General features: G+C 46.2%; 2 long non-coding RNA genes across 2 annotated transcripts; one reads left to right on the top strand and one right to left on the bottom strand.

Moving 5' to 3' along the window:
- The first annotated feature begins 30 nt into the window (after window positions 1-30).
- LOC140216771 (uncharacterized) lies at window positions 31-11,514 on the top strand. Its single transcript, XR_011893460.1, has 2 exons — window positions 31-552; window positions 11,379-11,514. It is a non-coding gene; the product is annotated as an uncharacterized lncRNA (long non-coding RNA).
- Window positions 11,011-27,893, bottom strand: LOC126520476 (uncharacterized). Its single transcript, XR_011893459.1, has 3 exons — window positions 27,082-27,893; window positions 17,310-17,399; window positions 11,011-11,168 (listed from the first exon to the last, which is right to left on the bottom strand). It is a non-coding gene; the product is annotated as an uncharacterized lncRNA (long non-coding RNA).

Raw genomic sequence — 27,893 nt, 5'->3', positions numbered from 1 at the left:
GCAAGCTATTTCCGACCCAAATTTTTTTTAAAGAGTTGCACGCATTCATCATCATCATCATCCTATTTTAAAGTTCAATGCAGAATGAAGGTGCCTCCCTGCAATCTCCAATTATCATTGTCTTGCACTAGCTGATGCGAACTTGTGCTTTCAAATTTCATCTCACCTAGTTTTCTGTCATCCTTGACAGAACTTCCCTTCTCTTGGCACCCATTCTGCAACTCTAATGGTCCACTGGTTATCTACCCTATGCATTACATGGCCTGCCCAGCTTCATTTTTTCCTCTTAATGTCTACTAGAATATCGACTATCCACACTGCTCTCTTCCTGTCTCGTTGTCATTTATCATTGCATTGCTCTTTGTACAGCCCTTAACATGTTCTCGAGATTCTTCGTTAACCTCCAGGCTTATGTGCCATACTGCATGCTTAGAAGAACAACGTGTCTACCAAGTTGACATTTTCAAATTCCCTGATTTTTTCAGGTTTCACAGAACTTTGTTTTATGTCAAGATGGGCTGACACCATGTCACCTGATGCTGTCACTCTCTGGTAAGCATGTTAAAAAAATAAAAACAATCCAGTTTGAACAGTAAGGAGTAGTGTTTATTTTATTCAAAATAGAAAACTGAAAAGAGGAGTTTGTAAAATGCACAGCTACTAAAATATCTTCGAAAGAAACTCGGTGCCCTTTTACTCTGTGAAGGATGACCAGCAAAGCTGCGTACGTGGGCCCCTTAATGGTGAACTGCACCTCTACCGCGGGTCGGCCTGGTATTGCACTACCTATGGGATTGGCCCATGTGTGGGGGAGTGCTTAAAGCCTGCTTCATCTCCGCCGCAGGTTTGACTGGCATTTCACGACCTTCGGGATCAGCCCACATATGGGGAGTGCTTACTTCACTTCTGCCTCGGGTTGGCCTGGTATTGCACTTTCTTCGGGATCGGCCCACCGTATGAAAAATTGTTCGTCTATGCGCAAATGCGATCTGCCAGATCCTCACCATAGACAGCTTCACTGTAAAAAAAGTGGTCTAGCTCACGGCAAATAGAGTCAAACATTTTAAAATGCGAATAAAAAGAGATGCATACAAAAGCAAATAGAGCTATTTGTATCAACTGATAGCAAGCTCATTGGTATCATGCCCGAACTTTGTCACATATGAGATTCTCCAAGCAACTAAAAAGTCAACCTCAACTGTCCTGACATACTCTCAGCCTGCGCATAATGCCTCAGTGTTGCATTTCACTGCTTTAAGGGGTTTATTTTGGTTTGGATGTGGGTAACCTGCATCTTAGCGTCAGCCAACACTTTGCTTTTTGAGCGCAAGCTCCTTCAAAGAGGCGGCGGCACAGTTCCTTTCCTGATCATTCCTCAATGCAATGGTCCTTCCTATTCTTGTCCTTGTTACGCTGCGTGTTCGCCCCATGGATGAAGCATCCTTTTGGTCAGTTGTACAGTCCGATTTTTCAGACTCCCTAAGGGCCGCTACAATGTCCGAAAAAAAATGAATGCATGTCTTTTATTGCCCTTAAGGGCCCAAATCGCCACAGGCACGTCCGTAAAAGCTCTGAAGGTCTGCCAGCACACTTATTGGGCATATAGGTGCTTGCACTCTGACAGGAGACGGCAAGTGCACGTGAGTCTAACAATATATGTGCTGCGTCCCATACACTTCACCACGTAGCATCACTGTGCTGAGGCAAAGCTGCCTTTCGAGGACTAGCAATATGCAACGCGCCGTGCTTTACGAGGATTGCAGAGGCAGAGTGGGTACCTTTGCTGACAGCGGTGAATTCTTTCAATGAAAAAGACAGCACCGAATGTCAAGAACCGTAATAGCATACCTAGGCCTAGCGTTCCCGCCATGGTGATTACAGTGGCCAGTGGATCTGCGTGTGAGAGTGTCAGTTCAAGGTGGTGAGATAACACGGCGGTGTTGGCTTTGATTAATGCCATATCAAATCTGCAGTTGCAGCACATTCGGAGTGCGGATCAATGGTGAATATCTCGGCAACAGTGGGGACAAATTACTAGTGATTGAGGACCTTAACCAAAAAAGTGTTAGAGTGGGTTTGAAGATTAATATGCAGAAGACAATGTTGAAGATTTCACATCGCCAGTCAGCCTATAGAGTCTGTACAGGAGTAAGTCAGTTGCTCGTAAGGGACCCTGATCATGAAAAGGCAATTTACCTAAGAATAAAAATGGGTGGAATGCATATGGCAGGCATTACCAAATCATGGCTGGGAGCTTACCACTGTCATTGAAAGAAAAAAATTAAATTATGGGGTTTTACTTGGCAAAACCACTTTCTGATTATGAGGCACGCCGTAGTGGAGGACTCTGGAAATTTCGACCACCTAGGGTTCTTTAACGTGCACCTAAATCTAAGTACACGGGTGTTTTCGCATTTTGCCCCCATCGAAATGCGGCCGCCGTGGCCGGGATTCGATCCCCATCCTCGTGCTCAGCAGCCCAACACCATAGTCACTGAAAAGAAAAGTGTACAACTATTGCATTCTACTAGTGCTAACTTATGAGGCACACATTAGAATCGGATAAATACCGCAATTAAACCTTGTGATATATGGTTCTTGCTTCAAAAGTTTCCTATGGCAAGCATAAATGGGAGTTGTCGACACGCGATCACACGTGTTGAATGCATACATTGTTTCCTAAGCATCGTCGAGCTAGACGTGCTGCCACTAAAGGGGTCGCTATTGGGTTCACCATAGAGGTCAACAGCGAGTCACTGTTCCAAGTTCAAGTTATCCTGTGAAGGCCAATTTTACAATCAAAATAAGAGATTCGGGACGGTAGAAATGTATGACTGCCGGCCAAGACCTTTGGCCAGGATTGAATTACCCGGAGTCGAATTAACAGAAGTCGACTGTACCATATGGCAGTGGAGTTTGCAGCAAGAATGTATCTCCTACTACACATAGCAGAATATTGGCATGCTGCAGTGCTCAGTGGCTGCAGAACAGTAGACTCCTATAAATTTGATCCCGTCTGAAAGTCCCAGCCGACACACGTGCATTTCTATAGGTCCAAACTTCGTTTATTTTGATACTAAAATAGGCCTTCACCCAATAATTCCAACTTGAGCAGTCAGCATGCATGCTGACCCCTACAGTGAACCCAATAAGCGACCCCTTTGGTGACATACCTTAGAGGACAGTAGATGTGTGAAACAGACTTTATCTCCTGCAGGAAATGCCTATTTTCTGCCTGCCCAGGAGGAGCTCCAAGCAATAATCACAGATCAAAACGTGTGATTGTGGTATTCACCCATTTCTAATGTGCCATCTTTAACAAAACTTTCTTGGCAATTTTTGTATGCTTTACCGCATAACACGGATGTATTGCGGCGAAGCTGACTTTGAAAAATTGGTTGCAATGTGCAACACATTAAACCCTTGTCCGTTTTTTTAAAAATAAAAATTGTGTGCGCATTTGATTTCTCTTTCATTTTAGGGGCTTCTGTCCTTTCTATGCTAGTTCACACTTTGGACACACAGACAGCGGGCGTGTGTTTCACTCTGGGGCATGTTAGAATCTGTACGTAAACCATGGCAAATAAATCAGTCGTGTGTGTTGGCATTTCTTCTGCATCTTCTTAAATTTGACCCACCAGATAATTCAATCTGTTTCGTCAGTCCCGTGAGAGTCGAATTAACGGAATGAAGTCAACTGCATTTTGCTTGCTGCTCAGAAGTATGAGCTTGAATAAATAACATAGCATTACAACACATAGGACATAAAGGAGACAAATGAAGTGCTGCAACATGTGCCAACTTGCCTAAGTTAGCACTATATAAGCTTGAACCCAGATGTGCCAGCTGCATTAAGGTTGTGACAAAATGTAAAATTGCATGTGTTGGAGACTCAGTAGGTTGGCTTTCCTTCTTGAAAAAGTGTTGCAGAGTGCCTGTTAAGGATTCACTGATTGATACTGTCAACAAGGCTGCCAAAAAATTATTCTTAATACAACCCTTTCATGGACACAACAAGGTAACAAATTGTTTTGTGTGTGAAGCATTAAGAGTATATTCGTGATCAAATATTGTTCTTAAAAAGTGACCTCAACGAGACAGCACACGAGACTGCACAAGATCTAACTCACCATGTGAGCCCGGACTCCCTCTCGGCAGGATGGGCAAGCGAGCGCGATCCCCTCGTCACAACGATCTCACCCAGCATTACAAGTTAGTCAAGAGAACCATGCCGCTACCGCACAAAGCACCCAATAAAGCACAAGAAGTCACGTACAGGTGGCTTCAGACAGGCACCTACGCATGCCCGGCCTTCCTGCACAAAATCTTTCCGGACGTGTACCCTCACAATGCGTGTCACTACTGTAAGGATATAGCTAGCCTTGATCACATGCTCTGGGCTTGCCCCCTGGTGCCAGGACCACCAAGGAAGAGTGGGACCGAGCTCCACACAGCTCGGACCTTGAAGCACAGCTCTGGGCTGTCCATCGGGCCCGCGACGCGGCGGAGGGGCATGGCCTCTCTGTCCCGACGTGGGAGTGGCCCACTGCGCACTAATCGCACGTACCGACGGACGTCAAGAAATTTATTCATCCATCCATCATCAAAGCAGTTGTCAGAAAACATTCTGCAGGGAACAGCTAAAACACTATGCATTTCTCATTATAGTGATATTATGTGTGCGTGAGTTTAATAAATAGATAATTGCAGTTGTGTGTATGGTAAATTCAGATGCTAACTTCACCAAAGTCATAAAAGCACACAGCACTCTACTTAAAAGGAATCTGAGCATTTGGCCACTGTTGTGTCACTAATGTGCACTGTCGTAGCCGTCTTCATTACCAAGCCGAAATACACCCAACAAACTATTTTTCGGACATGCATGAGAATTCGGGTATCCTTGCAACACTGCCACGTACCTCACAGAGGCAATTAATTATAAGCACAGCTGAAATTTCGGATGCTGAAATGCTTTGCCTTCAAAGTGCGGAAGGCACAACCATTGAAGAAAGTGTTGTATAATGCCGGTTTTCAAGCGTCAACTTTGCTGCAATATAGCTTGCTACGGGAAGAGGCTTATGCAATGTATCGTGGTGGAGCATACCAGCTGTGAAAAGGGGCCATTGTAAGATGGCATGATTTACATTTTTTTATTTACACACATACATACTCTCTTCTGTTACAGCACAAGCACCAAGAAGCCTGATAAGTGTTGTGGTTGGTCTACAAAATTAAGAAAAATTAAATTATGGGGTCTTACGTGCCAAAACCACTTTCTGATTATGAGGCATGCCGTAGTGTGGGACTCCGGAAATTTCTACCAACTGGGGTTCTTTAACGTGCACCTACAGTAAATTTAAGTGCACAGGTGTTTTCGCCTTTTGCCTCCATTGAAATGCGGCAGCTCTGGCCGAGATTCGATCCTGCGACCTCGTGCTTAGCAGCCCAACACCACAGCCACTAAGCAACTAGGGCGGGTACAAATTAAGTTCCTTGCCTACCCAAACAAAAATGTTTGCAACATGATGTGCGTGGTATACCGTCCTTGGGAAGGCAAGCTTAATTGGTTGCTGTTGGCTTTGTGTCTTGCTTCACTCTTGAGCAGCGCTTACTGACTGCACAGTAATAATAAGCTCCACCAAATGGCTAGAGTACTTCTGTACTACTCCAAGTGTTCCAAGAAGACTTTTGGAACACGAAGTAGAAAAAAAATTTCTGCTTCTAAACTGCTCCAGAATGTCAAATTTGTGCTTGAAACCCTAAACTCTTGACCACCAGTGAGAGGTTGATCTTCAACATCACTTATATACTTAAGATAAAATCTTGAGTAACACTTACTGGTTGTCTAAACATATTGAAATGGTTTCACAGGCTCTAATTTAACACTTATATGCACTTTTTAAAACAGTGAATAACGATTTCGGTAACATATTTCAGTATTCTACAGTTGATTTGGAGGATTATGCGCCATCACTGGTCTGCAATTATGGAAGTTTAGAGATAAAAAAATGGGGGCAATAATGCCTACGTTTTGCACATTGTCATTGTACAGAACACAACCTATGCAACTTGCTATAAAGCTGATTTATATAGTATTTGAAATTACCATAAGAGTATGTAAACAGCTGGGGTTTCATAGTTCTAGGTTCTTGTTATGTTTTAAACTAGCACCTCCCTTTATATGGCAGTAAAAGGCATGCATTAATTTTTTTTTGGACTGCCTGATTTTCTAAATGTTTTGTTTTTGCAGTCCTCAGGGAACCACCCACCACCACCAAGAAAAAGCACTTTTGACTGTAGCAGTAATCAGTGATTCGCCTAATTGGCAAACAGTTCAGGATGCCAAACAGCCTCGAGACAGCTGTACCTCTGACAGAAGGCACTAATACACAGTGCAATGCACTGTGTAGTATAGTGTCGCCCCCTGTCAGATCTCTGTGTCATCGTACATGTATGTTTTGTAGTTGTTTAGCTAGGTGGCGCACCCCCCTTCTGTCATGTGACGAGCTTGTACCAATCGGGAGGTGTCATCTGGCATGTGAAGCCTTTATAAGTAATAAACAGCCGCGGGTTGGCGGAGTCTTCGTTCCGGTTTTCATCGGGAGCAGTTAGCTCCGTGTCTCCTTTACTGCGCCGGCGCTAGCCGCGCGTTCGCCCGTCGGGGCCCCCCGCTTGCCTGCCGCTGCCGACAAAACATCTTTTGGCGACGAGGATGGGATTCCCGCAGCGGTTCCGACCGAAGCCCCGGGAAACCAACGAGCTTCGTAAGTGAAGCGACCCTTCCCGTGTCCGCACGGGAGGCAAACGCCGCCGACGCACTCGGCGTCGCGAGGCTTCCGAGCCTAGGCCTTCTCGCCCCCTTTGTCCTTCCTTGCCCCATTCCTGCTGCGAGCTCCGACTTGTTTTCTGCACTGTCTCCTGCACGCTACCGGGCATGGCGTCTTTCACGGCGAACCTTCCCGTTTTTCTGGAATTGCCCGGGCCACCGTTAATTCCATGGCATCGATGGAAATAATTTTTCAGGCCCACCTCGAAGCGGCCGGCGGTGGCGACTGGACGGACGCGCGACGAGCGTCCGCGCTCGTCAGCGCTCTCGGGCGTGAGGGACAACGGAAGTACTTTGCAGACGAGGAGCAGGAAGCAGCTAGGCAGTTAACCAGCGCAGCGTCAGCTTCAAGTGAAGCAGCAAGGCAGTCAACCGGCGCAGCGTCAACGTCAAGTGATGCGGTCCCGCCAGCGTCAGAGTTTCCGAGACTCTTGCAGCGGCTTGACCGGCTGTTCGCCGCGTCAACAAATGTCCTGGCGGAACGGCACGAATTCACCAGTCGAAAGCAGTTCGAGGGAGAAGGATTCCTGGAATTCGTGACCGCATTGAAGGAGAAGGCGGTACCGTGCAACTTCGGCACAACCTATGGCGAGCGCGTCCGAGACCAAATCATACATGGGGTAGCGAACGTCAGCGTTCGCGAAAAGTTGCTGGCTCATGGCGAAACCCTGATCCTGGACAAGGCAGAAGAAATTGGACGCTCGTTAGAAGCCCTGCATCGAGCGAACCGCGCGTTCGATTCGGAGAAAATACAGAGAATCGAGGCAGCTCAACTTGGCGTTCCGTCGACGGGCCAAGATGGCCGACTTCTTCCGGGGAGCCGCCAAGATGGCCGACGTAGTCCGGGAGGCCATGAAGATGGCCCACTTCTTCCGAGAAGCCGCCACGACGACCGACTTCTTCCGAGAAGCCGCCACGACGACCGACTTCTTCCGAGAAGCCGCCGAGACGACCTACATTTCGCACATGGCTCCTCCGGGAACCGTGGTGCATGCGATCGGTGTGGCAGCACGAAGCATATTGCAACGTACAGGAATTGTCCAGCAAGGAACCGGCGGTGCAACGCCTGCCACACGTTGGGCCATTTTGCATCAGTATGCCGAAAAACCCGTACTGTTCAGCACGTCTTTTCCGCAGAGACGCGGTCGTCAACCTCCGCAGGACAGCCGTCCGCGTCTGTCTTGACGGTGAGCGCTTTGGAAACTAAAAAAGGATTTAAAAGTCCCGGTCGTAGTGAACGGCGTCTCCATGCGGCTGCTCGTGGATACGGGAGCGTCTGTCTCAATGATGACGGTCGAAGATTTTGGAAAGCACTTTGGTCGACAGCACAGACTGTCACAAACAGTGGACTTGAAAAATTTCTCCAAGCAATGCATCGACATTCAAGGCCTGTTTCAAGCCACTGTCCAGTTTTTCCAAAGGTCATGCTCCGTCACGTTCCACGTAACGACTACAGGAACATCGCTGCTGGGTTTAGACGCCATCCAACGCTTGGGCATACAGATCGACGGTACGTCGCTGACATGTCTACCATCGCTTCCTTCAGTACAGAGCCCCACAGGTGTGCCTCCGGGTTTTGATCACCTTTCCAGTGACGAGTTGGGCCTCGTCAACAACTTTGTGCACCGAATTCATCGGCAGCAAGATGCGAAACCAGTATCTTCAAGGTTGCGCCGACTACCCCTGGCTCTCCGTGACCAGGTCACACATGAATTGCGACGTCTCGAGGACTGCGACGTCATCGAGCGCGTCGAGGCTACTGAGTGGGTGTCTCCACTCGTGGTGGTGCGCAAGAAGGATGGAACCAGGCGGCTCTGTGTAGATCTACGGGAACAGGACAGTCTTGTGTCTCAAGTTCAAGAAAGGGCCTTGCAGAAAGAGTGGCAGACTAAACAGTACGTAGACAAACGTAGAGGTGCTCAGGCAACTCGTATCAAGGTGGGAGACACAGTCAGAATAAGATTTAACAGGAAAGGATTTTTTAAGTACAGTAAACCTCGTAAAGTCAAGGCCCAGTTAGGACCATCTACTTTTCTACTCGGTGATGGGCAAACGTGGCATGTGTCTAAGTTAACCGTAGTGATGAAGGATCCAGCAGGTAGTACACTGTGTACGAGTGATTGAGACTTTTTGTACTCATATTCAAACTTGGATAGTCATTCCGGTGACTTGTCTGTAGTGACAGCGTCTTCTCATAGTCATAAGCTTCAGTGAAGTTGGAGATCACTTCCGAGTCTACACAGTCAGCAGTCGTCTGATTCCGTTGGGGAATTGGTAGCCTCCCAGGACTTGTTGGGACTTCGAGAGGAGCTTCCTGGGCAACCCTCTCCAGCTTTGGTAAATTAGTGGGACGACTGGGTCTTTAAAGTCGACCGATACGCGTCGCAACCCCCAAAGTTCTTCTGAGGTACGCACGCGTCCTCATCGTGACAGAAACGGCCTCCGTGGCTCGATGATTTTTCTGTAGTGTAGAGCGTATTGCCGTCTTCGAAAGGCCACGGCTAAGGGCCTCGTTGTGACATTTAGCAGACAGTCCACATGTTTCATTAACACAGGTATAAAATGTGCTCCTTGTTGCGGTGCAGTGAGTTTTGTGCCGTGTTCCTTGTCAGACTTTGTTTGAGTGACTGCCTGTGTGTTGGTGCCCAAGACTGGTGCACGTGTGTGTGAACTTGGGCGGGGATGGATTGAAATTGTTGTGGACTTAAGTGCGTGCTTTGTGTGCGACTGGTGCGCGTGTGTGAACGTGGGGGGTAACGAACTGAAATTGCCTTTGGACTTAAGTGCGCGTCTTGTGTGCGCGTTTCACTGTATGCTTGCTTTGTTTCCAGGGGGGGATGATGTAGTATAGTGTCGCCCCCTGTCAGATCTCTGTGTCATCGTACATGTATGTTTTGTAGTTGTTTAGCTAGGTGGCGCACCCCCCTTCTGTCATGTGACGAGCTTGTACCAATCGGGAGGTGTCATCTGGCATGTGAAGCCTTTATAAGTAATAAACAGCCGCGGGTCGGCGGAGTCTTCGTTCCGGTTTTCATCGGGAGCAGTTAGCTCCGTGTCTCCTTTACTGCGCCGGCGCTAGCCGCGCGTTCGCCCGTCGGGGCCCCCCGCTTGCCTGCCGCTGCCGACACAACACACTGTTTCTGCTCTCTAGACTGTGGGATTCTCATCCCGTACCTTGGGTCAAAGGAACGACAATCACAAGGGCATTTATTGCACCTTTCATAGATCAATGCCTGCTAGCCGAGTTGTTATCCACAAAACATGCCGATGGGCGTGCGACAAATCGTGGAAGTCCGACTCACCGCGACCGGATAGCGAGCGAATATGTTCGCCCCTTGCTGGATCCCAATGCCTGGTCGTTCACGCGTACGGCCACGCGAACGGTGGCTCTTTCGCACAAGGCCTCACGAGACGATCTCGCAGAAGCATGGATCGGCGCACGGGCTGCTTGCCGTCCCGAACCAAAGAGGAAACGTGTTCTCCCTTGCGCCCCCAAGTAACCCTGCCATGAGGCGGCGTTAGCAGCGCAACACTCGCGCCATCTCTCGCGTGGCCTGGGGCCCGCGGTGAAGCCGCAATGCAGGAGACGGAAGCTATGCGGGAAAAACAACATATCAGGGGACGTGTGACAGTCGCGCATTCCCACAAGACAAATGTGATAAGAGCTGTATTATGTGACCTATTATAACTCTGTGGTGACAATACAGACAGGATATGCAGGGCATGTAGCGATGAGGACAGTAGCAATGGAATGATATCACCAGTGTACAGAGCGCTGAATTCATTCTTGCTCTGTTACTGATAATTTAGAACTCCATCAAATGAAAAATTAAGAGAAATATAATGTGTGAAGGAATACTACTCATCATATCTATTGCAATTATTCTTGGACAGCATTCCCTCTTTCTTGCTTTTATTATTAATGCATTTATATAGTACTGCTCACCTGCTGTTCCATGTGTTCCATCGACACATATACGATCAGTTCCAAGCCTCTTGAAAAGCTCCTGTTGTGGTGTGGTCATGATGACTAGCATAAAATCTCTGTCATCCAAAAGGTCCTCATTTTTTTCTCTAAAGAAATGTCACTTATTGTCAGATTGTCCTTGGTGTTTAAAGAAGAGCAATGGGTTTTCCTTTTCACTATGCATCCTCTCAACCCAGAGTTGCACGCTGACATAGTCATTATCGTGCAGCCGCTCGGTCTTTGAGACTCTGGCATCCCTCATTATTTTGCGGAGATCCTGCTTGCTTAACAGGTTAATGCGGTGGAATGTCTCATCCACGTTGGACCGCACATTATCCAGTACTGCATCCATGGACACGCCTTCTCGCAGCTTGTCTTGAGAGAGTAGAGAAAAAGTGTATATTAGTTGAAGCATAAGTAAAAATTACCGAGCACGCAAGGAAGTGAAATGGGCACTGATGAACATTTTTAATATCATTATTTAGAATTCCTTTAATTGAATAATGAGTTACATTGACTTACAAAAACCTTTTGCAATGGTGTGTGTTAAGTAGTTCAAGCTGTCGCAATTTTTGTTCTTTTTAGGTCAGCTCTTTGCAAGGACATGGTGCTATGCAGCCTTCAGCTGCTGAAGAGGCAAGATTACATTTCTGAATTATACTACACGATTACATTACATTTGAAGAGGCAAGATTACATATTAAAGTGTTTCAATGTTTGGTGTCATTGGTAAACCGTCATAGGGATTATCTGCACCAGTGTTTCAGGTACGTAAGTGGAGAAATTTATTGTGTGTACCAAGTTTACAGCTAGGCTGCCAATTTCATCCTTCACTGTTGGTAACCTTGTTCGCACAAAAGACATTACTGAACCATTGTAAAAGCATTGCACTGGACATGTGCAGATTGTGGTTCAGATCCTACCCAGGGCAAAAATGTCTTCCACTTTTAGTTCCTTTACTAAATATTGCCATTGTTATCAATTTCTATCCTACAGTTAGAACTTAATTTTCCAATTACATTCCATAGCATAAGTTATTGCCACTTCCATAGTGGTGCCACCATAGAAGGGCAAAACAGTCTGCAATCGAAAACATGTGCAGCATTTCCAGATTAACTTAAACATCACTGTTACTGACTGAATTGATGCACATAATTTGATTAATGTCAATATAAAAATTGTCAATTAAAGCTTTCAGCAATTATTTTTAATGGTTGATTTATCAGTCATTCATCCATATTTACAGAGCAGACACACCTGTGAACGTATACTTTGAAGGCTATGCAGTCATGTGGGTTTTTGAGTTAAAGGTATTATTTCAGTCAAGTAGAGTACTGACTGGACACTTGAAGCTGTTTTACGAGTTCATGTCTAATACCCCTGTCACACGGCAAATCTAATGTCCTTTACAACGAATGACATTCGCTGATAGTGCCATTTCTTTGGTGTCACAAGGTAAAACGTAAGGACATTTACAAACAAATCAGTTCGCCAAACTCATTCGCATTCGTTTGGAACTGAATGTCTATCCTCGACACCACGAGTTTACCAGTGTTTCGCAAACAGTACGTGCTTCTTTTTTTGTTTTAACAAAAAATCACTATTATTCTATCCATTTTATTACCTAATTATTGCTTTAACGACATTGAAGTCCATCACATACGTAAATACAGAAAACTACTCTCAGTCCAGTGACCAGACAGCCATCTTTAGCTTTCGCTGCAGCAGTCGTGTTGGTTCTCACCGGAGCATCGGCCGCGGCCACTTCAGTTGACTTGGCATAAAAGCGTGCGCGTTTTTTCCTGTGGCACGCGCCAAGAATGAGGATATTAGAAGCTCGCATGCACATCAGAAAGGCGATGACATGCAACTGCCCTTCTCGTACCACTTTAGCAGATGTAGCGGATGCGCCTATCGTTCTCTTCGCCCTGTTGCTTGCCTTAGCTCGACTCGACTTCGTTGGCAATGTCGACAAGTTAGTAATCGAACACTACGGTTTGAAAGCAGTGATCACATATTCTAGTGGAATTTAGCATACTGGAAAATAATTATTGGACAAAAGTGGGTTTGAGGCGTGTCTTTTTTTTTTACTAACGTCATTGTCATCATTTTCAAATGACCTTAGTTTTCGCCGTGTGACAGGGCTATAAGCCTAATTATCGTGATCGTTTCAATCATGTTTCATCCACATAGCTGATTCATGAGTGTCACAATCCACCCCGTGTCGTGAACAAGGGAGGGCTTCTCAGCGTGGTGGTGCTCAAAGATTACTGACCGGCGAGCTGCCGTGCTCGTCGGTGTTTATTGTGGTGCGGGTGACCACTGTTGCCTGCCGAGCTATAGCAGGCCGCCGAGCTTGGCGGGTGAACCAAGATTATGTCCGAGGGGGCGTCACCTACTTGCTACAACCCCTCACCCCCAGTTTGTTTGTTAAATAAAAAAACAAACGTCCAAGTTCACACTATGAGGCTCTGCCTCCACCCTAGCTGGGTCGACGGTGCCTGCTACCCAGGCGAGTAACGGTCTGGTGGCCTCCGCCGTCGAGTACTCCGCCTGGGCACCGGTGTCGACGGGTCGGGTGTGGCAACGCCGGGTGCTGCCTGGGCCAGCCTCGCTCCATCCGGAGGGTCCGTAGTGGTCGGCCTCGTGAGTGGTGCCGAGCTAGACACCGGTCCAACGGGTGCCGCACCACTGGCTACGGTTGCCGCCTCCGAGGTAGGTGGTACTCCGCTAGAAGCGACTGGTGCTGCCGCTAGTCCTCCTGCGGGCTGGAACTCAGTGGCAGTCGAGGGTGCTGGCCAGGTCCCGAGGCGAGGTCTGACATGGTGGGCGTGTCTGTGCCACATGGCCCCATCTGGCATGCGGACAAGCAGCGATGAGGCGCTGGCAGGAGACACCACCTGTCCGGCAGACCAGGGTGGGCCAGGACGGAAGTTCCTGGCGACAACTGGAGCTCCCGGCTCTGGCAAATGCCCGGGACGGCACCCTTGGTCAGCAGCCAGCTTCTGCTTCAGCTTCTGCGTCTCTGATTGAGCCTTGTGCAGCTTGCGCTTGCTGCGGGAGACCTCGCTCTTGAGCTGCCTGTTGCGGCTCTGCAGGCTCGTTATAATGTGCCGCATCTCCCGGTTGATTGGCTGAGCCTGCTCGCTGGACACCGACGACGCCTCAAACTCAGTGCGTAGATTCTCGTACTCTCGACGAATCTGCACGATGTTGTCCTCGAGGCGAATGACCTCCGAGCGAAGCTTCTTCTGGACAACGAGCTCCTCGCTTTCCATCTGCTCAATGTGGCGAAGGTGTGAGTTTTTGGCTGTCGACAGCAAGGAGCGACACTCGTCCAGCTGAGTCTTGAGTTGCATGCTCTCGTTGTACACCACGGAGAACTGGCTCTGCAGGCCCTTGTACTCTGCCGTGCTCACCACCAGGCTCTTGGGCAGCGACCGCAGCTCTATCCGCAGCCGCTCCACCGTCTTCAGGGCCTCCTTGTGGTCAAGCTGGAGCTGCTCTAGCTCCAACAGCCGTGCCGATGCCAGCTCCCTCTGTTCCTCGAGCTTGCTCTGCAGGTCCTCCAAGCGCAGGGAGGCTGCTCCGCCACCACCGCCACAGCCCCCAAAATCCACATGTAGGCGGGACCAGGGTCTCTGTGGGAACGGCCAGGGGGTGCTTTCCACATTACGCGAGGCTCGCTGATGCACCTGGCAGATTTGGCAGCTCTGCATCACGTGCAAGCTGGCTTCCGGGTACTCTGGCAGACGAATGCCCAGTACATGAATCCAGTTTCGGCCCAGCAGCGTCGGCGACGACCCCTTCGTTAAGTAAAGGGGAAGGGTTGCTTCCCTGTCGCCAAAACGAACGCTGACCTGTGCCTGACCCTGGACCTGGGAGAGTTGCCCGGAGGAGCTGCGCAGCATCACGCCCGAAGCCTCGACGGACACGCCGGGGAAAGTCCGCTTGAAGAGCTTCCCGGCCATTACAGACACGCTGGCCCCCGTGTCCAGCTCCATGGAAATGGGGTGCCCGCAGATTTCGACGGTCAGCATGTATGGCGGCACAGACGACGGTACAAAGCCTGTGTGCCACATGTCGAAAATCGGCGGGTCCTCGGCCACGACGTGGAGCCTGGCCGCGGAAGAACTTGAGCTTGCTGCCGCATGCCTCCGCCGCGTACCCTTGCGACGGCTACCCTGGACGCGGGCTTGTGTTGTACCTGGGCTTGAATCAGGCTGCTGCTTGCTGTTCGTCCTCCCACTTCGGCATACACGTGCCAGGTGCCCAGTTTTCCCGCACGTAAAGCATTGTGCTTGAGAGAACTGGCACTGTGAAGGGGAGTGGGCACCACCACAGCGACCGCAGGTACTGCCCTTTGTCGCGAATTTGTTGACCGCCGCTTCCGCCGACGGTGAGCCAGTCGCACGGGAAATCTCGCCGGCGTCCTTGGCGGCAGCTTCCATTGCCAGCGCTGCCTTCACGGCGTCGTCCAGCGACGGGTCGGGAAGCTCCAGGAGTCGCGTCTGCATGGCGGGGTTGTTGATTCCGCAGACGAAACGGTCCCGGAGCAGCGAGTGCAGTTGGTCCCCGAAGGCGCAGGCACTCGCTAACCCTCTTAGCGCAGCAACGAATTGCCCGAGGGTCTCTCCTTCCCGGCGGCTCCGGTTGTTGAAGCGGAAACGCTCCATGAGTGTGGACGGTGCTGGGTTAAAATGCGAGCGCAGTATGGCAAGCAGCTCACCCAGCGTCTTAACGTGCGGCGTGGCTGGCTTCAGAAGGTCGAGCAAGAGGCTGAAGACGCGGGTCCCGCAGCTGGCCAGGAAAATGTCCCGCTGTTTGGCCTCGGGTGTGTCGTTTGCCCGGAAGAACACGTGGACTTGCTCCTCGTAAATTTGCCAGGCGGACCCATCTCCCTCGAACGGCTCGAGCCTTCCGTACAGCGGCATGGCGACAGCAACGGGGGGCGGTGTTTCGCCGCTCGCGGCGGCGTGGGACGCTCCGTAGGTACTCGTCGCCAGCTTCTTCGCCAGAGTCACGAGGATCCCATCCTCGTCGCCAGTGTCACAATCCACCCCGGGTCGTGAACAAGGGAGGGCTTCTCAGCGTGGTGGTGCTCAAAGATTACTGACCGGCGAGCTGCCGTGCTCGTCGGTGTTTATTGTGGTGCGGGTGACCACTGTTGCCTGCCGAGCTATAGCAGGCCGCCGAGCTTGGCGGGTGAACCAAGATTATGTCCGAGGGGGCGTCACCTACTTGCTACAATGAGCATTCAAAATATTAAGGTACCATATTTTCCAAACCATAGGTGCCACCATTTTCTTTTCATTTTCGTCCAAGCGTATTGTAGAACAGCGTGACTTATATATGCAAGACCAACATGAGACATTCTTTTTCTCCAGCAATGTACTTGCAGTTTATTTTGTCTGCTAGAATGTGCGGCTCATAAAATTTTTTTTTTACTGAAGTTTAGTGCCCTGAAATGGGTAAGTACGACATTTTAGGATAAGTGTATAAACATGCACAATCGCATTTCACGATGCTGACCCAAGTTAAGATAGATGCATCTTATACAATGAGTTATAGACATATTTTTCTTTGAAAGTTGTGAAAAGAGGGGGGCAAGGGGGTGACTTGTACAACAGTTCAAAATATAGTCCAGAAAATATGGCACATGGTTTGTGAGCCCTACATATAGTAGAGTAAAATACAACTTGAGCTGATGAAAGTTTCACATGGAAAGCACATCTGCTGTGGATGACCTACGGTAGTGGCGAGAGGTCGCAGTTTCATCGATGTCTGTAATACTTGCACTTCAGTTTAGGCAAAATGGCAGACATAATTATGTACAATGCACCTTAAGTAATCCCAAGTGGAAATTATTCCAGCTTACTGCTATTTTGAGACATTGAAGCGCACTAGGACCATAAGTCATACCAATACAGTTAACTGAAAGCCTGAAAAATAAAACAGAAAAAGAAAAAGCCACAGTCTGCTACGTGGCCTACAGTGCACCAGGAGGCACTACACCTTCCTGCTTGGTACATGAAGTGATGCAAACAAGTATAAAATAACTAAAGTCATTGCCTGCAATAAGAATAGCCATATAGGTCAAATATAGGCCACTGGCTGTGCCAAGGTAGTTGTTACCGCTGTGAAATTGGAGAACGGTTCCCTTTTTTCTCTCTCTCTCTGAACCCTTCAGGCATTGATACAATGTAGCAAAATGATAAACATGTTTATGATGTCACTAACTATAATGCCCTGCAGTCAGTAAAGGTGGCCTCGAATTATGTGGAAATTATGAATTTCAAATGAATTTCATGTGCTCCAAGTTCATTGCATGGTCTGGCATGAGTATTGCTTTGTATTTGGGATATTGAAAACTCAACAACCACTCTTTATGTATTATAAAGCAGGGCAAAAGCGGTTTCTTACCAGCAATAGCAGCTCTTTCTGATTTGGACAGAAAAACGCGACCCAGTTCAAAGTCGTGGCCTCTGTGCTTGAATTGGAAAACCACATACACACCTGTGTTGTCTTCAGTCACAGCCATTGCCGCAAAACATCTTTTTCCACACTTGACACTTGAAGGCCGCTTCAGCTTTTGTTTACTTGTAGCTGTGGAAAAAGATAACCGGGTAGTTTATTCTAACTTAAGCACTGGACTTCCAACACATGCTTAGTGGTGGTTCTACTACACCATTTACACCATTTAGCGACAATTCAACTTGCCTGAAACCTGGCTATGCGAACTGTGCAAAGGTGTGGTATTTTCACGCTTTCAGGGCAACGCAGCGTTTTCAGCAGGGGCACGAGAAGACTTAAATATAAGAAACAAATAGTGAACGTGCAAGTAATTCAGTTTGAGATGGATCATCTACTAGACTTTTCAAATATTGAGTAATATTTGCAGTAATACAATGGATTGCCCGAGGTCAAAGCATTGCATGCAGCATTTCAAGGGCACTTGGTTTGTCTCGAAACAAGAACAAATAAAACAAATCTGGGTTTTTACATGCCAATACCACGATCTGATTATCAGGCATGCCTCTCTCAGTATAAGTTTCGTCCTGGCTGTCAACACCAATCGAAGCAATTACTATATGCAATGCTAACAGGGTACGGTGACAAAAGCAGCATTCATAGCAAGCACAATGGCATGCGCTAAGACCCACTGACCACTGGAAGGCACACAGTTTGCATTGCATACATGTGTTCTTGCACGTGGTTCAGAACTGTATGGCAATTTGTGATCTTTTAAGTACAGGAACTAACTTCTGTGCACACTTGTGATAGTTGCCGACTTGTGAAAAGAGGGGGAGGTTACTTGTGCCAGGTTCAAATTATTGTCCGGAAAATATTGTATATGGTTTGTGAGCCCTGCATATAGTAGAATAATATACAAGTTAAAGTGATGAAAGCTTCACATGGAAAGCAGATCTGCTGTGATCTTGTGGACTCGTACAGCAGTGCTTCATCAGTTATCAAAAACTCGTACTAATGATCTCGGAAACAATTGCCAATCGTACCAATATATTAACACCAAGCTTCCTGTAGCTGCTTGCAGCCCATATCACAATCACCAAAAGCTAATTTCATGGCACACTACCCTGACCATTGGCCCTAATCAGCACTGCTTCATCAGGTCGGTTGGGTATCAGTAACTAGAGCTACAGTTAGCTGATGAATTGACTCATATCTATTTGCAGTTGAATCGACTCATATCTATTTGCAGAGGCCAGCAAACCCCCTTGTAACAAAATTGAGTGCATGGAATGGTAGCAATGTTGTTTGTGTCCACCACTGCCATCTTTGCATCCATTTGTGCTATGGCACATCCTTCTGGACGCCGTTCATAGCCTCGCGGCATTCTCTTGTCGAGCTTCTTGCATTGTTATCGGATGTAATACACTTGTGCATACGCCATAGTGCATATGAAAGCACATGTGTCATTTGCAATGCACATAAGACATTCACCTTCACTTCTTTTGTTATGTGTGACAGAGCAAATTGTTCTAGTGCAGTTGTGATTTCTTGCCTATCCGACGCCTAGGCACACAGCTGCTTTCATTAGCCCACAAAATTTTTATTTATTTACAAAGGCTTTCTACCTACTCAAATGAAAGTACTTGCAACATACTGGCATGGTAGTAATTGGCTGGTTCCGGGTGTTAAAATTTTCTTAAATGTGTAAGCATTTCTATGCTTACCAAACGTCCATCACGCAAGATAAAAATGTGGGCCGATCCCAGAGATAGTGCAATACTGGGCCGACCCACGGTGGAGGTGAACAGCCTTCAAGCACCCAACAAAGTGAAAAGTGCATACAATATATATAGAGCATGCAGCAGCGAGTGGCTTTACCTTTGTTCTGCCTGTCGCTACCACGAGATCGAAGCAGCGCTCGCAAATCTCTCAGCACACACCGCACCCTGCACCTTTCGCAGATCGCTTTCAAGATATGGGCCCGCTCTTCAAGGCAAAGCGACGAGAACACGGAGTTCAAGATATGGTCCACGCGGGGCATAATGGTTTGACGTGGATGGATAAGGCACTAAAGAGCAGTATCAGCTTATAATGATCAGAACGTCATCAGCACACCTGGCGCCGCCGTCTGCAGCAGTCCGTGTTGCTGCGACGCTGCTGTTTATACCGGTCATATTAACTTCCATAACACTCTTTTTTGTTCAAGTACCCTAAAGAGCCCAGGAGGCATAGGGGTGGGGGATGTTACGATTGGCCAGCGGGGATAGTGACCTTCTGGCTTCACTGCAATGAATCGCTTCGTGAAGCCAACAACACGCCCCCTTCGAATAGCCCTTCGGAGCCAGTAAGGCTAGACACGTTTGGCGGACAGGATTGTTAGCTGGTTCGCCGTCACCTTCAGGGACCAATTGGAGCAAGAAAACTCCTGGAAATGTTTGTTCTATGGCATTCCCCCCTGTACTCTGGTAATAGTCACGGTCATGACAGATTCAGCAGCAAACTGCAGAGTCAGCTCAGGAACGACATGCCAGCTTGAGTCAAGCGTGACAACACCTGTCTATGAGACCTCACTGGTTTTGGTGTGTTCAGTTAAACAAAAGTGCAAGAGAGTGTGTGAACCTTCGCCCTCAAAGGCGGGTACTTCGACGACTTTGGACGCTTTGATTGGATGAAGGTTGGATGGCAGCTTTCCCTGGCCTAGGGATCTAGTAAGGACAGAGAGTGCTTAAGCAGACATTTTCGGCTGTTCAGTGTGCATTTCAGTCATGCTAGACTGATCAGATGTAATGTTCTCCACCCTTCATGTAGATATTGTAAATAAATCCCCTACTCCCCATTCCTCCCTTCAACAACATCCTTAGCATGAATGAGTCGGACGATGGTATGGGCTAGGTACCCTTTTCATGGTAGACACCATCTCTTACAGGGATTACAATGAAAGGAGCAAAACATACCAAAAGTACACAACTAAACAAGAAATATGAATTGGAACAACATGAATTAGTGCAAAAAAAAACGACTTATTACAGGGTATATACAATGTGTGAAAAAACATAGTAATGACAAGGTTCAAGGTTCCTAAAATACTTGACTTATCACAATGAGCTGTTTTACATTACAAAACAATGGAAAAAAATTTGAGTATACATTACTAAACAGGAAAGCAAAATTGCATATTAAATAAGAACATCAAGAAATGCAACTGGAACGGAACAGCAAGGTAAGAGGTAGTTCAGATTTCTAGGAACTTCAAATTATGTACAAATGAGTCGTGACAAATAGCGAGGAGAAGAGGTGAGTGGAAAAACGGATTAGTGTGGGTGAAGATGGGTGCGATATTAAGTTGGTGATCAAGCCGTCAAGACACATGTCACGAGCTAGTCTGATATTTAGAGTCATGTGGGACAACCGATTGGAGTAAAGTTTATGAAAGAAGGACAATAGTGTCAGAAGCCTGCGTATATTGAGAGGAGCTAAATTAATCTAATATTTGATTTCCGTAACTAGATGTATGCGAGTAGTTTCTTGTGATGAAGCGAGTAACATTATTTTGCAGAGACTCTAGTTTGTGTTCGAGGTAGGCCTCATGTGTGGATTCCAAATTAAGAAGGCATATTCGATTTTAGAGCATACTAAGGTGGTGTAAGCCAGAAATTTGGTCTCGGAGTTAGCCGAGTGCAAATAGTGCCTTATGAAGCCAAGTGATCTGGTTGCTCTAGTAGAGTGTTCTAGTTTGCCGTTTTTACACTCGGCTAAGCAGCTGAGCGGAGCGAAAGCATGAATGCACATGCGCCCTCCGCTTAGCTGCAAGCAGGCTGGTGGAGTCAGAAACACGGTCCGCTTACAAGCTGCCTGAGCAGAAGGTTGCTGCCATTTTTTTCTAGCATGGGTGGTCGATGCACACACCCACTCTGGCACGTGCATCGAGGCACCTTGCCTGCCTTGCTCTTTACAAGACAGATTTGCACAGACGAAGACTTATGTCTGCTAGAAGGTGCGCATGCTGACCCATTTGAAAACTTCGCAGCGCGGGAGTATGTGATGCATGCTGTGCAACATGTTGGCATCAGAAAGGATCAGATTGGATGCAAAATGCAAGCTCGTTGGCTATCGCGTGGCATTTCCCAAGATGGGGCTTTATTTTCCACTGGATAAAATGGACCAGTAATGCATTACAAGTTCACGTTTAGATGCTTTATGGACAAATAAGCTATATGTATTCATTTTACTTATAAAAGCTTTACTTACAAGTTTTACTTATAGGTGCTTTTATTTTGTTTCATTACCCTGAATTCGGCCAGAAGGCACTGCAAATACGAAAGGAACATCAAGCGGAAAGCCAGAGAGGCCGAGATAATCTCGTGGCTGGCGGCAATGGAAAATAAACCTGCTATGAGTAACTACTGAAGAGGAAATAACAATATCGGGAAAGAAACAATCTATTATAACTCAAAGGGAAGCTTATTACTTTCTGAAATCAGCTCGGGATGCCTTAGAACACGCACTTATACAGCAAGATATAAGAAGGAAGAAGCATGTGCTTGCTGCGGTAAAGCTAGGGAAACAATAGAGCATGCTTTACTAGAATATGAAATATCTCCCCAGCAGTAGATTTAGGCACCACTGGCCTATATACCATTAATAAAATATATCCAGAGAGGGAGATTAAGATGGACTGCAATGATTGTAACGGCATCATTGGAATCAGACATATGCTGGCGGGATGTCCCGCGACTCTCCCCAAACTCGTTGAAGAATGGACACAGTGGGAGAAAAGGATTCAAAGCCCATTGTTTCAGGACCAACTAAGGGCAGTCCAGGGGGCCCATGTTGTCGCTGAAAGGCTTGGCCTGACAGTGCCAACGTGGGAGTGGCCCGCCTTGGCTTGAGAAGTCTAGCCTCCGGACATCATTACAATAAAAGTTTTCACGCACATACACCACTGGCCTGCTTGAAGCCCTTGGGTTCAGCAAGAGCAGAGGGAAAGTAAAAATGTATGCAGTAAAGATTGGTAAGCAGCGAATGGAAGATTGGTGGACAAAAAGTAGGGAAACGTCAAACAACAGAGGTTTGCAAAGACAAAGTTCAGAAAGTTTGGTTATGGGAAGTCATCGTAGGTTTTTTTTTTCTTTGTTAACATAGGTAGAACATTAGGCAATACAAGAGCTTCGTGGCGCAACCCACACATCTTTCCAAAGGGGACACTCGTAGCACCTATCCATCCGTCCCTCTGCTCAGCTAGGCTAGACATACAACTAAAACATGCAATCACCCACCACTCCACCATGTGGCTTAGCGGGGCAGCTTGGAGCGGGGTGGACCGTAATGACACTAAACTAAAACACTCTAGTGAAAATCACATCTACGCAAATGTTCCATGACAGATCGGATGACAAATGAACACCCAGATATTGCGAATACCGAGGCTACGGGCATGTTTTATAATTATGCAATTGCATAACACGGGTTTAGCTGTAGTCCCGAATCTGATAGCTTTTGTTATATTAATGTTGATTTACGCTTGCTTACTGCCCCACTTACGGAGATTGTCTAAGTAAGATGGAAGGTAGCAGGTGTCCTCAGGGTTAGTAGATCACGCAATCATCCGCAAATAGTCTATGAAACGCCTACCATTACTAATATCGTTAATGTAATCTAAAAACAAAATAGGCCTGAGCATGGAACCTTGCGGTACTCCAGATTTGACATGATTTAATGGAGACAAATGGTCATTGATGAAAACTGATTGCTACCGGTTAGTTAAAAAGATGGTAGTCCACCTAGTTATCCTCACATGTTAAGATCTGTCAGTTTATGAATAAGCCAGAATTGAGGAACCTTGTCAAAAGCCTTCGCGAAGTCTACAGATATTACATCGATTCGATAAAAAGAATGAGTGGAGTTATGCAAGTTATTAATTCAAATCAATCGTGTAAAAGTCCATGCCGACTGATAAAGAAAAAGTTATGTTCTGTAAGAAGCTTCATTAGAGCAGATGAGATGATGGGTTCGAGAAGTTTGCAGCACATGCTGGTTAAAGAAATTGGTCTCTAATTTGATGGGTTACACGAATCACCATATTTAAATATGAGAATTATGCAAGCTGCCTTCCAATCATTTGGGACGCATCCCGTGTCAATACATTGCTGATAAAGCTTGGCTAAAATGCGACATATTGCAGGTTTGGATATCTTAAGAAGTTTAGGGCAGATGCCATCACGACCAGGAGCAGAGTTAGTTGGAAGACAATCGATACAGGACTGTACTACTTCAGAAGCGATATTAATGTTGTGCATGCTTGAATGCAAAATAGGGGCCTGAAAGCTACTAGGTACAGGAGTCTCGTCCGTGAGAACGGATGAAAAAAAACTTGTTGAATTCAATAGCAACACGTGCCAGAGAAAGAATGTTACCATCCTTAGATAACGGTACCGTCAAGTTCGATAATTTGGGTTTCCTAAATTTTTGTGTCATTGCTAAGCATGTCTGAAATGTCATGGTTGAAAAATTTATCTTTGGCTGTTGTAGTTACGGTCCTGCATAAGTGTGCATGCTCACGATAGGGCCTCCAATCTTCCACAGATGCTCATAGTTCAGCTCTGCAATATATAGGTTTCACATGCGTCGCAAACCAAGTGCTTCCTGTGCAGGCTGTTATTTTGAATTCTGGAATATGCTTTTCTTTTTAAGTGTGATCAGCCCATTATGAAGAAAAACCCAGTTTGTGTTTATGTTGCAATGAGGGAATGACTGCAAGAAGCCGACAGAAAAGGTGAAAAGGTCACTAACAAGCCCGCTGACATTCACGCGGGTGTAATCAAATATTCATTTCTTTCTATTTTCATGTTTCTTTAGGGCACCTATGAATTCACAATACAAGATATTGTGGCCACTGATACCATCCAATACATTTTCCGTAACATTATTTGGTTCTGTGGCTAGTATGAGGTCAGAGTGAATCACCATGAGTGGGAACAGAAACAATTTGATGCAAATTGAAAGTTGAGAGAGCATGTCAGGAAAATATTGGCATTGACGTTTTTCTTGTGCCATACAGGGGTCGGCATCAATGCCATTCAATATTGGAATAGTCGAAATCGCCGACAAGAAATATTGGTGATGTCGGGTACTTGTTCTGGACAAAACTTAGACTTGTTTAGATAATCCGGAAAGTAGTGGGATGAATCAAGTGGACGATAGCAGACTCCAATGACAGAGGTAGAATGTGTGGGCAGACAGAGAGCAACCCTTACAATTTTGAGGCAGGAATTAGTTTCAATAACGCAAGCTTCCAAACTAGATTTTACTGCGATTAACACACCGCCACCTCTCGATTCAGTTTTATGTTTTCTAAATAATGAAAACTGACGAGACAAGAACGATCCAAAATGTCGAATGACAACCAGGTTTCGGTGCGTAGAACGTCTACTGAACAGGATTCAAGATAAGAACAGAGGTGATCTTGCTTACGAAATAAGCTGCGGAAGTTTGACACAAGAATTGACACACATGCATCACAGCGTTCATTTTTTACATCACTGGGTTTTCACGAGGACGTGACGTTTCGGGAGGGCACTTACTTCATTAGTGGTATGGTCAAAGACAAATCGTGTTGTTTAGTAGAAGCTTGTCAAACAGAAGTTTGAACCTTTCAGCGGGCTTCTGTTTGGAACGTCCGAAATCTCGGATTTTCTGGACTGCATCCTCATTGAAAAATCCTTATCAATCCACGAGACGATTCAAACCTTTTTTAGTTTAAATGCATTTTTCATTATGTGTTTTCTTTTTTAAGTTGAGGAATTTCACAATTATCAGCCAAGTATAGCCTTGTCTTTTCTGTCCTATTCTATGGGCACGTTCAATTTCACCAGCTGCAATGCCTAAATATTTAGAAACTAACTCAGTTACAAGCCCTTCCTTTTCCTGTCACGTCTCTGAGTCTTGCTCAATGACTGCTTTAAAGATAAGCTTGTTGTGATGCAATCTGTTACTGAGGTCGTCTACCACCAAACTTGTGTTGCAATTGTCCCGATTTTATGCTTTCCAGTTTGTCCTGGGTGTCAAGCATATGAATTACCTCGTGACGCCAGAGGTTCCTTCCATTTAGGAAAGAAGTTCAGTAACATTCGTTTGGACGTCTTTTACTTTCCCGAGGATGTCTTTCTGAAATTTTCCATTACAGGCTGCCGTATCCTTGAAAATGAGTTGATAATGACAATGGGGTGCGGGGAGATGAGCAAGTGATACAATGCTTAAGCGTACTTAAGTCCCAGAGGAGTTTCTGCGTGAATTTTTCAATTGTTTATGAAGGTTTCTTACCTATTCAAAGAAAAGTGTTTGCAACATACTGACGTGGTACTAATTGGCTGCTGCTGGCTGTTGGCCTTGGTGTCTTCCTTTGCTGTTGAGCAGCATTTAGTGATTGCACAGTAATAATGAGCTGCACCAAATGGCTACACATTACTGCTGTACTACTCGAACTATTCCAAAAGGGCCAATTTTTCTGCTCCAACATGCACCATGACTACTTATTTCCTAGCCCAAATCCTTAACTGGCTAGGCCACCGCTGCATGCTGACACACCACCCACTGTGGGTGTGGGCTGTATTAGCCAAGTCTCAGTAAGACAAAAATAACTGTGGCACTGTTCTTTTTGAGCTTTGTTATTTAATGAAAAGGCTTTGAATTCAGGCCACCAGTGCCACAATAAAGTATTCCTATTCCAGCCGCACTACTTGTTAGAGCTGCATGCCACCTGCATTACTAGCTGGGCCAGTCACTTGAAATCGGTGGGCTATAACGTTAGAGTAGAATCAAACAGAAGACATTTTTTTGATATACTGGCTTTGGACGTCCCCAAATTTTTGGGATGGGCCTGCTATAAATTTTACGTATTCATAACATGGGAAGGTTATGACGACATGTAACCCAGGCAGGCAATGCTTTTGGTGAATAGAGTGACAGTGGTGAATAGAGTGATCTGTTGTCATGTTGAGCAGTACTACTTGCATCTGACCGCTGGATGTATTGTGTCACTGTTCATTATTTATTACATGTGCTTATAACATGTGCTCCAAAAAGATGTTCCAATCATTGGTGCAATCTACTAATACCAGCTACTTTCGCAATGTCTCTGTAGGCATCTCTTTAAATCCTTTTATGTCTAACACGATACACGAGGACTCCCCTGCAATCGCTGCCACAGAAATAGTACAGTGTAGTTCTAAAACAAATGTGCTTAACTCATATTGGTGACAACAAATAGTTTAACATTGGTGCTGTCATAGGTCTGGTTTGCGATTACAGCCGATGTCTTGTGGTTGATTATAGGAGTTCTTTAACAGCAAGGTCCAGCATTACTAGAGCTTTGTTTAAAGGGCAGCCACTTGGACAGTGGTACGCTTGGACTCGGGTGTAAGTAGTTTAATATTGATGCATAGGCTTTGAGGTGACCAGGGTCAGGCTAGTGTATACAATTTTTATCCTGTTCTATTTTCTTTCGCATCACTCGCACTTCATTCAGTGTTACTGCATAGATGGTGTGTTGAATGATAGGAAGGAAATAGAATAATATGTATAATCTTGGCCAAGATGGCTTTGGAGTATGTTTAAGCCCAACTTTAGGCACACATGATTCCCAGCTTGGGTGAGCATACCGAGATAACTGTCCAGGTTGAGGTTCATTCCGATATGCTGTTAACGCTCCTTTGAGTAATCGTATAAACATGACTGAACAAAAATCTCTGTGGTTTTTAAAAACCCATCAAAGCCAGAGACTCAGACTGGTGGTCATGATACGGGCATTTCACGATACCTTGTGAAGCATAACTTCCAGACCGGTGACAGACGAAGTAGAAATGCTTCTTTTTCAGCTGGCCGCAAGTCTCTGTACCTGTCCTTGCAATGAAGTGACTGCGTGTGTCTTTCTCCACCTTTTCCTTCAATGACTTGAAAGCTGATCAGGATAATAAAATAAAGCAAATGTTACATGTATGCAGTGTGTCAAGGGGAATCAGTTTATTGTAAGCCCACGTTGGCTGTGCAGAATATCTTATGGGGTAATTTAGAAGAAGAAAGAAGATTAAGTACCCTGGGCACTTGTATGTTCAGTCTGCATTTCAGGGTGTGTAATGCACAGAACTAGCGTTACAAAGTTGAATCGTAGACATGTTGTGGAACTCAGTAGTTATGAAGAAGAGGTTCAGTGACATCTTTTCTCTTTTCCTGATGAGGATCAAGCATTTGTTTTTCTCAGGGCAAAATTTTAGAGCGAAGCATAATGGAATTGAAGAAAAAGAAGATATAAAAAAGTGACAAGAATGATGTTGCTTCTTGTACATTTTTAAACTATGCTTTGTTTGAGTACATTTTGCAGCTTTCATACAGAGATCAAACTCCTGCGAAGACAGTATGTATAGAAACTGTAAGCTAATTTGCTTTATTAATTTGAGGTTGACACTGTGACATGGCATCTAATTATAGCAGCACAAAGTGACTGCCATCAAAATTTTTTTCGTGAGCAACGCCAAGAACTGCATGAAATGACAACTGAAAATGACAACTCTCCATCTTACAAATTTCCGTTCTGAACGAGAAAGAAAATACAGAGAATCATACCTTATCTAT

Source organism: Dermacentor andersoni, chromosome 3, assembly GCF_023375885.2.
Source record: "Dermacentor andersoni chromosome 3, qqDerAnde1_hic_scaffold, whole genome shotgun sequence".
Lineage (NCBI taxonomy): Eukaryota > Metazoa > Arthropoda > Arachnida > Ixodida > Ixodidae > Dermacentor > Dermacentor andersoni.
Note: the sequence above shows the minus strand (reverse complement) of the source record. Positions and strands in the feature narration are given on the sequence as shown.